Source organism: Neovison vison, chromosome 2 (assembly GCF_020171115.1).
Source record: "Neovison vison isolate M4711 chromosome 2, ASM_NN_V1, whole genome shotgun sequence".
NCBI lineage: Eukaryota > Metazoa > Chordata > Mammalia > Carnivora > Mustelidae > Neogale > Neogale vison.
In genome coordinates, this window is record NC_058092.1 from 186154998 (window position 1) to 186165694 (window position 10697).

The window sequence follows — 10697 nt, forward strand, 5'->3', positions numbered from 1 at the left end:
CACATGACATCTTGTACTCACGGGGAGAGGCTAAGAGAAAGGCCATGTGGAGCAGAGGAATCCACCAAGGGGTGGCAGGAAAGAATACCATCGCCCAAGAGCTGATGGAAGGGCTTTAGCAGCTGTATTCATTCTGGCTACCACAGCCCATTGGAGCTGCCAGAACAGAATAGCATAGGCTGAAAGGTTTAAACAACAGAGACTAAGTCATATCCCATTCTGGAAGCTAGAAGTCCAAGATCGAGAGGTCAGCATGCTTTGTTCCTTCTGGAGGCCATGAGGGAAGGGATCTGTTCTAGGCCTCTCTCCTTGGCTTGCAGATGACGGTCTTCTCCCTGCATCTTTACTCATCTTCCCTCTATGCCGGTCTGTGTCCAAAATTTCCCCTTTTTATAAGAATACCAGTCATTTTGGTTTAGGGCCCACCCTTCTGACCACATTTTAACTCGATTACCTCTGTCAAGATCTCCTCCAGATAAGATCACATTTTAAGGTACTGGGGTTGGAACTTAAAACGTGAATTTGGGGGAGAAACGTAATTCCACCTGTACCAGTGAGGCTAATGAAGCCTCGAATGGGAAAGCAATGTGCACAGGGTCACACAACAAACTGAAAAAGGTAAGACTAGGGGCACCTGGCTGGCTCAGTAGTACGGTGGAGCGTGCAACTCCTGACCTTGGGTTTGCAAGTTTGAGCCCCACGTTGGGTGCTGAGATCACTTAAAAACTTTAAAAATCTTAAATGGGAAGGGAAGAAAAAGAATAAACTAAGACTGGAACCTAGATGTTTTGGGGGGTCTGAGCCTTGAGCAGCCTTCCCCAGGAAAAGCAGAATTACCTGCTTTTGGAAGCCCCTTCTCCAAGAACACAGTCCCTGAGCCTAGACAGGTCTGGGAGGCACCCAGTGGAATCTCTTCATAGGCCTGGGGGGAGGGACCCCCTAAAACTCTCTTATGAACCTATACTTGGAAAAAGACTGAAAAGCCAGGGTGGAGGAAGTACTATGAACGGAGCTCAGGACAAGCACTGGGGTTTATTTTTAATGGCCAGGCCCCTTGTTAAGGAGGCGGACATGGAGCGTGTCACCCAGAACTCCCTTCTTGCAGCCCCCACAGCCTCCTTAGCCAGAATGTGCTGGGTGATACTGGCTTCTCACGCACTCTCTCTCCAGGCCCGCCTCTGCCTAGAGGCTGGCATCTGGCCTCCATACCTGCCAGGAGGCTGGTAGGCTTCCATTTTGCAATCTGTTGTGGGAACTCACGGAGACTTTTGTGAAAGTCTCATGCAACATACAGGAGGTGCATGGGTTTAGGAGGCTTGCTCTTGTGGCTTCCAAAACAAGGAGGCAAACATTGAGATTGAATATAGCACAGCAGTGTGGGCGACACCAAACCACAGATGAACCGATAGGCTGCGGGGAAGGAAGTGAAAAGTTCACCTTGTCCTTCCATGTAACAGAGGGCTGCTGGTTTTGCAGAGGTTTGCTTTTTTAAACAATTTTCATTCAATAGGAACAGCCCGGTGGGACAGCATATTCTAGCATTCGTGGAAATAAAAACGGGGAACCACATCACAGACTGTTCTGCTCCAAACTTGGCCGTGCTCCCCTGGGCAGCTCCCAGCTCCTCCTAATGTAGGCAGCAGCAGCCCTGGTGGCCCTCGCCCTGACCCAGGTGGGGTCTGGCCTTTGGGGAGGAAGGGAGGAGGTGGTTCAGAGGCATCAGCTGTTTCCCTGCATCTGGGCCAAGAGCCTGGCCTGGGCTAGAAACTCAGCTTTGTCCCCTGTGTCTGTCTTCCGCACTGTGAAAAGTTTCCATCACAGAGGGTCGATTCAGGAAACCAAGGTTAGAAGCAAACGGTCTTATTTGAAAATTGTGAAGGCCAGCAAGGCCTTGGGCTTCCTGCATTGCTTGCTCTCCTGGGGCCTGGGACCAGCCCAGCAGGGTGGGGCGGCCGCTCAGCCGGTTGCAGGATGTGAAAGTGGGGGCTGAGGTTAGGAAAAAGAATCAAAGGCTGGGACCAGAACACACCCAGCAGAGGGCCATGTGCAGCTCTCCTCTTCAGGGTTTCCTGCGGGTACACTGAGAACATTGTGTACTGGCTGTCAGATCACCCGGCTGAGCCGGCTCCACACTCAGCCCCTGGGTCCTAGTGCTGTCCCGCAGACACGCTTGGCGTTTGTGAGCTCCGGAGCACCTGCGTGGGGGCCGCCGGAGGGCCCCTGGGAGAGCATTTCCACTGTGTCCTCCACTGTGAGCACTGCATTTCCCATTCAGCCTGCATTTCCAAAGCCTTTCCAATTAGCCTCTCCTGTCCCTCGTGACAAAGCATGAGGGACATTCAGATGACAGACCTGAGGCTCCAGGAAACTGGTAGGAACAGCTGTGGTCAGCGTTCAAGGTTTTTGGACCCAGGTCTTCTGACACTTTAGGGATATCTGATTTGGAGACATCCTTCAAACGTCTAAATGAATGTGAGCCTCTGCCTTCAATGTTTCTCTCCAGATGAATTTAGGAATAAGGTACTTCCTTGATAAACTCTCCAAAACAACTAAAAGCTCATGCATGAGGTGCACAGCTATCCAGAGAAGCCACAGCCCGACTTCTGCGCTGCCTGGATCCTGGGGAGCACCAGTGATCTTCTCTGCACTGTGCATGAGCTCCTGGGACCTGCTGCCATGAGCCTCCGGGCAGCACAGCACGAGGCCCCAGACATCAGATCAGTCTGTGTCACTGTGCCTTTTCCAACTCAGAGGCACACGCTGGGGCCCCAGGCAAGTAGCCAAGTACCAACAGACCAGCAGAGAGGGAGAGTTGGGGGCCCTCTGGCAGTTTTTAAAAGGGGTTCCGGATTATAAATTCTTCTACTAGATTGTAAGCCTACCCCTGCCTCGGGTGGGAGCCCAGAAAAATCCTCAAGGAAGGGATCTTTCAGCTGAGATCCAAAGGGAAGTAGGAGTTAGCCCAATGAAGAGGTTGGGAAAGAGGGTTTTCACACAGAGGCGATAGTGCCTGCAAAGATCTGGAGTTCCTGGTGGTTCAGGAAAGAACTGAGGAAAGTCCTCCAGACTTCTGAACTCCTCAGGAGAGAGCCCAGGCTTTGTTCTTGTCCAAGAAGAAGGAATCCCACTACTTCTCCATGGCCTTCCCCCAGGCTCCAGACTCCACTGCTGGGGAAACCAGAGTAATTCCTCCAAGATGGCTGGGGCTGTCTTGGGTGGGGAAGGCCATGGGTGGGGCCTCAAGCGGCAGGTCCTGGTCCAGGCACAGGAGCCCCGGACTGGGATATTGGACAATTCACTTCCCATCTCTCTCCCTGGACCTCCATTTTCAGGTTTTGAGTCTTCCCAGTGTTTAGCCTGACACTCAGATCTTCCTGAAGTAAGGAAGGACAGCAGTCTCCATCTGTAGAAATGAATTCCTTTGAATGCTAAGATTCTGGGTCTGAGACCCACAGGCAGCCCCGCCCAGGATGCTTTGGGCCACAGAAGTACCATGAAGGGAAGGAGCCCAGTACCTAGCACACCCACAGCGATTGTCTGCTGAATGAACTAGCAAACAATTGAACGAATGAATGAGCAGATGATCTCCTTAAAGTCACTCTCAGAGCTCTGGTGGGCTCTCGCTTCTCTCACCACCAGCAGCTTTGATCTCCTTCACTCCTGACCCTGTGCACGCACCTGCCTGCTGCACAGGCAGGCACCAGACTGAATGGGGAAAATGAACCCTAGATCTTTCTTCCAGGGCCCCATGAGTCTAGAGGAAGCTGCAAGATGACCACATGGAGGGGAGAGGCAGTGTGAGGAAGAAAGAGAAAGGACTCAGGTGTGCAGAGACTGAAAATAGAATGCACATTCTTCTGTAACACTCCCTGTCTTCTAAACCCCAAACCCCACAAAGGCTCTGCCCCACTCCTGTGAGCAGCTATAGAACTCACCAGGGATTACTGGCAGGGCTCTGGAAAGGGGCAAGTGCTCTCTGGGCTGCCCTATTCCCTGCCTGCCCTGAGTCAGACACTATAGTAAGGGCAAGGGTTCCCAGCTGGGCACACCCTCAGATGCATTTTCCCCTCTCCAGTGGGTTTCCAGGCTAGCCCGCAGAAGCCTGATTCATCCACAACCACACAGAAACATAGAATTAATTCCGGCTATACCCTGGGTGAGCGAGGCCATTATGGCAACCAAACCACCACTTACAGCATTATTTTGATGGGAAAATGTGTTCTAAGCTCCAAGCAACCAAATTATAAGTGGGACACAGGCACACCCAGGTTCAAATCCCCGTTTTAACACTTCCTACCCATGTGGTCAGGGACACAGCACCAGGCTCTCAGCCCAGTTCCTGGTTTGTCGAAGAATACCTCCTTCAGAAGGTTGTGGGGCAAAGTAAATGTGTGACAGTCCTCACGGCACATGGTGGACATCTCCCTCCTTCCTTTCAGGGGGACTTTTGTGGAGGAGACCTAGAAACAAGCCTTCTAACGCAGGCCCTCCCAGGAGGGCTCTTACCCAGTTTGCATGGGGCCAGTATTACTGGACTCAGGCTTAGAGCAAGTGTTTATGAGATAAATGAGCTCTGTCTTAGAAATCACAGAACATTCCTCATCTTTGACCTTCTCCAGGCTTTTACTGGCTTATCTGAGCCAAGAAACTTCTCCTGCCCCTACTTAGCTCCCTCTCCCCCAATCTCCATGAACAGCATTGTTCTGGCTTCCTTTGCTCCTGGTCCTGGGAAGGGGCTTTGTCTCCAGAAGGGGCCAGAAGTCCTGGCCTTTCACCCGGGGCCTGGACGTCAGCCCACAAGAGCAAGCAGGGGGAGGGCGGGGACCCAGGCGGCACACCACACAGCAGTCGGTGGAAGGCAGACCTCCGCCAGCCGGCTAGGGCTGGGCCCCTCCTCGCTCTGTTTGTTTCCGTGCGGCAGCCAGAACGGTTTGTACCCTAAGGATGGTGAAACGGCCAAGGAATCCGTAGGGTCCTAAAGGTCGACCTTCTCCCTTTTCTTGCCCTTGTTCCCAAAAGTCAAGGTTTCCAGGCCTTGGGCTCCTTGTCCCCGGCCCAAGGCCACCAGCACTGTGGGGCGGGTCAGTCCCTTCAAATGAAACCCTGGTGTCCTGCAGTGTGCTTCTCACATCCCATCTCCACCTGGGGCCCCGTCTCCACAGTCATCCTCACTTTTTCCCCATTTGGAGCCACACGACCTTCTCAGCCCCTGCCTCCACCTCCCTAGGTCCTGTCAGCGGCCCCTCACTCTGCAGGACATCTCACCAACATTCACCCCCAACCACCCCCCACCCCAGTCCTGAAACAGCGAAACGCAAAAACAAAACACCCTTGTGAAAGTACTATGAGCTCATGGTCAAAATCCAACAGTGTATAAGGTGTAAAGTGAAAAAGTAAAACCTCGCCCTCCCCATCATCCCTCAGAGATAACATCTGTGAACAGTTTTCCCAGTATCCTTCTAGATGTTTTCTCCACACAGTTGAACATGTGTCTGCAGGGGAGTGTCTTGTTTTCGCTTCAGAATGAGAAGCTAGTGCACAAATTGTTCTGCCTCGTGTTCTCTTTACTGAACAATATATCTTGGACCTCTTTCTAAAATCTACCTCACTCTTTTGCACACCCACATAATATTCCGTGGCGTGGCCGTACTCCAGTTGATTTAACCATTCTCCTGCCGTGGACACTTGGGTGGTTTTCAGGTTTTGCAATGGCTTTCTGACTGGTTCCCTGCCCTGGGGCTCAGGCCTCCAGTCTGCCCTCTGCACCTTGGCTTGACTCCAGCACCCAGTCTGATGGTTACTTCCAACTCTAGTGACGTCATTCATTAGGAGCCTCAGCTCCCCTTCCTAGACCTTAAGCTCCCCAAGACAGGGTGTTTGCCCCCAGAGCTCCTGGCAAGGGGCACCCTAGACCTGTCAACTCTCCAGTTTTTGATCCCATCTCAGTGCTGCCCTAGGAGATATGAGGAGGTTCTCAGGCCACAAGGATGCCTATTTTTTTCTACTCATATATAGTTGTTAGAAACTTGGTGGGCCTGGCTTTTTGCAGGGAACTAGGGCTCCAGGATGAAACAGATATAGCCCTCGGCCTCCCGGAGCTTGGAGTTTCTTTGGAAAGACAGGCACTGGATGCCCACATAGATACACATATAATTCCATACAGAACAAGTGCCTTGAAAGGAAACCACAGAGGAGAAGAAGGACTGGGCCACCAGGGAAGACCTCTCCTTAGAGGAGACGAGGTGAAGGGAGAGAGGGCCAGTGCGAGCCAGTAGACCGTGGGATCTGGCTCCCACTCTGGGCTGCTTTGGATACTTCCCCTTTAGTCTTCTCATCTGACAAGAAGGGAAATCCCCCTTTCAGTTTGAACTTTCTGTGACAATAATAAATGCTATCAGAGTTCACAGGAAGCAAGCTCCCCACTGCCTACGAGGGGGCAGGGGAGACTTCTCACTGATTCCACATGGACTCGCTCTAGTTCCATTCAGTTCTGAGCCAAATACTTTCTGAGCATATACTGTATGTAGCTAACATACAGAGGGGTGTGTGTGTGTGTGTGTGTGTGTGTGTGTGACGGCATCTGTGTTGGTGGGTGTTTAAAGATTTAAAATAAATGAAGGATGGGGTGCCTGGGGGGCTCAGTTGGTTGGGCAACTGCTTTCAGCTCAGGTCATGATCCTGGAGTCCCAGGATCAAATCCCACATCGGGTTCCAAGTTCCATGGGGAGTCTGCTTCTCCCACTGACCTTGTCCCCTCTCATGCCCTCTCTCACTTTCTCTCTCAAATAAATAAATAAAATCTTAAAAAAAAAAACGCGTGAAGGAGTTTCAATGGGACGTGGTATCAGACCAAGGATGGGATGATTTCAACATACAATGTCAAGTGAGAAGTAAGCAACTTACCCCCACCCCAGGCAGCTTTGGCCTGGACCCCCCCACCCCGCTCTTACACCCCAACAGGAACATGGAGCTTCCCACAGGTGTTCAAAGTAGGCTCCTCAACCGCCCTGAACTTGAGACCACCTCTTAGAGCTAGAAGGTGCTAAAAAGGTATCTGGAAGAGTAATCAGTGTGAAGACACTTAACACCACAGAAGAAAGACTTCTTACAGAGCACAGGGCATCTGGGCAAAGTCAATGATAGTAGCATTAAAGGAAAAACCCAAGCAAAGAAGAGTTTAAGGAGTGCAAGTGTCCCCCATTCTCCTCCCAGGCCAAAGATGTCATACTCAAGAGGCACCAGATAGGAGAAGACAGAAATCTGCTGTTACCTCAGCCAGTCTCACTTCCAGATCTATGTGTCTGCTTCTCTTTAGTGTGATTAAAAATACTGTAAATTATATGCTTATACTTTGATGTCCTCCTTTATAATCTACTGTACATGGCTGTATATATTTTGCACATCTACATACATATTACTGTGCAAAGTTGTATACACAAAGCCATGCATACTGTACTTTATGGAAAATTTAAGAGCGTTTCAGAGGTAATTAGAACCAGATGTGATTTTTTTCCCCTCCTGGGCTGTGGGAGGAAGATGAATCTAGAGATAGCAAGGGGCTGCCCTAGAGGCTTCCTAGGCCTAGGTAAGGAACCAGACTTGCTCTCAAGGCAGTGGGGAGGTATTAAAAGATTTGAGAGGGAGGCCTTAGTGAGGCTGAGCAAAGGTAAAATCAAGTGAAAGTGTCAGGCTGTCCTTGTTTCTACTTAAGAGTTTTCTCCAGAATTGCAGCAATAAATCCGAGACCAGTTCTGTCACAACTCAGCTCTGTGCCTCATTTGCTCTACCTGTGAAGGAAAACCTCACCTGCCATAGTGTGGGCCTATGGGACCACAAGATCAGCTTTGGCAGGAGCAGAGGCCCAGCTGGGGGCCCGGGGTGTGTGTGGGGGGGGCTTTAGGGCAGCCTCAGCAAACACAGTGACATCACTGTCAAGTCTGGAGGTCATTTCTTGCCTCCAGGGCTGATAGCTCTGAAGCTGGTGTTACAGGATTAGGATCCTGTTTTCTGGGGAAAGAGCTTGGTGAAGCTTCTACAGGCCTGCTGATGTCCTTAAAACTTCCTGGGAGAGGGAGGCCACATGCCTCATTGAGCAGCCCTCAGCAAATGCGGCAGCTGCACCAAGTGCTAAAGAAAAGCTCCCCTAATAACCATGTGTGATAATAAAAAGATAAAGAGGCAAATAGGTATGTAGGTCACCTCAAAAATAGCCACCCACCCATTTGGTCTGGGTAACCATTTATGCGGGTGGGTACAAAGGGTTTTCTTCCTTCTCCTCCCCAGGCTGTTCATTCCCTGCTCTTTTCAAGGTTGCCCTAAATGAAACTCCCTTCCCCCGCAAGCTGCAGGTGGCCGGTGGTTCTGGTCTGCAACCCTGCACTTCCTCCACCAGACAAATCCTGGGGTCAGAGGGCACAGGACTTGGCCTCTCTGACGCGGTTCTTGGGGCTAAGTCAGGGTTTGGGGTGATGACTCAGAGACACTCCCCCGCCCGCCCCCCTAAGGTTGTGCGTGCACCCAAGAGGCCTCCCTCCCCTTCCCCAACAGAAAAAGCTTTGTTACCGGACCCGGTCGGAGGAGAGTCACAGCCTCAGGGTTGTGAGGGCCTCCTCAGCCTTTCCCTCCCTCCCCTCCTCCTCTACTTCCCCCTCTTTTGCCCGCAACAGAAAGGCAACGGCCCCTCCGCCCTGCCCCCACCCAGCAGCCAGGCGACCCGAGCGGAGCGCTGAGCTCAGCATCTGCGGCGGGGCAGCTTTTCTCCCGGGCGGTGGGAGGAGTCTCGTTCCTCCCGGGGGCCACCCCCGCCCTTCTCCCCAGTCCAACACTGATCCGCCACGGGTACCCCAGATGCACGTTCTCCAAGTCACGTCCCCCGCTTCCCCCCCACACCGGTAGGGGGTCCACTGTGACAAGTCCCTCCCCCACCCCCATTCAGCTGCTCTGCATCTGTCACCTCCGTGGCCGGGCTCCCCTGAGGGCGCACCTCTGGGGGAGGTGGGGGGACGGAAGGAGGGGACTGCGGGGTGTGGGGGGGCGGGGCTTCCCATCCCCCATCCCGGGTGGCCTCACTGCAGACTGCCACTGTAGATCTCTGGCAAGTGGGTTCAGCTTTTGTGTGCACCTCTTCCCAGAGCAGAGCCTAAAAGTCTAGAATTTTTTTGTGTGTTTCCCTGCGTTTGTTTTTTAAGTACAAAAAGATGCAGCACTAGCTGCTGGATTCCTGTGCTACAGTCTGTCCTTTGTGAGGGACAAAAGGGACACTGGGAAGGGAGAGACCCCACTTTGGGCGCACCACTTCCCAGACTGGCCTTTCTAGGGGAGACCAGAGCTCCGTGGAAGGATACCTGAAGTGGGGGCTGCGGTGACAATTACTGTCATGTCTGGGTCTGAGGGTATCTAGCTAAAGGGACACCCCTTGGGTGGCAGTCTGCTTTGCTACTCAATCAGCACTGCTGGAACCTGCTGAATTCTGCGGCTGGAGGAAGAACCTGATCAGATCAAACAAGGACCAACCCAGGAGAGAAAGTTTTTTGGTTAACAACTCCACAGCAACTCCGTGCGTTCAGTTCTGCGTGTTCCTGCCATCACTCCCCAACACGTACTGTCCCACATTGCCAGCCGTCCCCTCTGGCTCACAACTATGCCTGTTGGTAGCATGGAATCGTGGAATTGAGCCTAGATCCAGAGTCATGGCTCCAGCCTACCAATGACTGTAGGACCTTAGTCAAGTCACGGCACCTATCTGAACCTCAGTTTTCTCATCTGTAAAATGACACTGGTGAGCCCTATCTTGCCTACAGTCTGCAAATATTAGTTATTTTTATTGACAGTGTTATGGAAATACTAAAGAACATGGAAGTGTTTTTCATATCATAAAGAGCTCCAGGAAGGTCACAGATCTTTGTAAGCAGGTGGCAAAGTTGCCAGGTAACATTTCTGTCAGCCCAGGAATTCCAGAAAAAGGCCTTAGTAGACCCTGGGAAGCTGCCTTCTGCACGGACCTGAATTTCCCAAGCCTTTGGCTACTAAGGCCATAGGAGATCATAACACTTCTGAGTGACATTATAGGCTTGGCAGAGGGATGACAAAGTGGAGCAAGCCTGAGAAAAGAAAGTTCCCGAAGACTAAGTGGGAGGTGGAGGACATAAGTCTCCTCACCCTCCAGCTCAGTTCCTTGTCCAGAAAGTGGGCAGGTGGGAAGGCTGGAAGAGGTGCTCTTCTGGGGCCTGCTGGCCCTAACATTGAAGGACTTTTTTAAAAGATTTTATTTATTTATTTGAGAGAGAGAGTGTGTGCAGGAGTGGAGGGAGGGGCAGAGGGAGAGGGAGAAGTAGACTCCCCGCTGAGCCGGGTGCCCGATGACGTGGGGCTCAATCCCAGGACCCCAGGATCATGACCTGAGCGGAAGACAGACGCTTAACCAACTGAGCCACCCAGGTCCCCCAACATTCAAGGATTTTAAGGTACATTCCACCAAAAGAAGAACTCTGACAGTGAGAGGGCCAACTCCCCATCTCTACTGAGCACTCTAATCCAGGCCCAGTCACCCCTGCCCCTTGGAATGCCCAGAGGCCTGACATCCCTCCCGGTCTCTTCTCTCTGGAAAGTCAAAATAAGTGAGCTCATTTTGCTGCCTGGGCAGGTTGTGAGCCTGGATTCAGGCTGTGTTCTCTGTGTGGCAGCTCCTGTCTATCCTT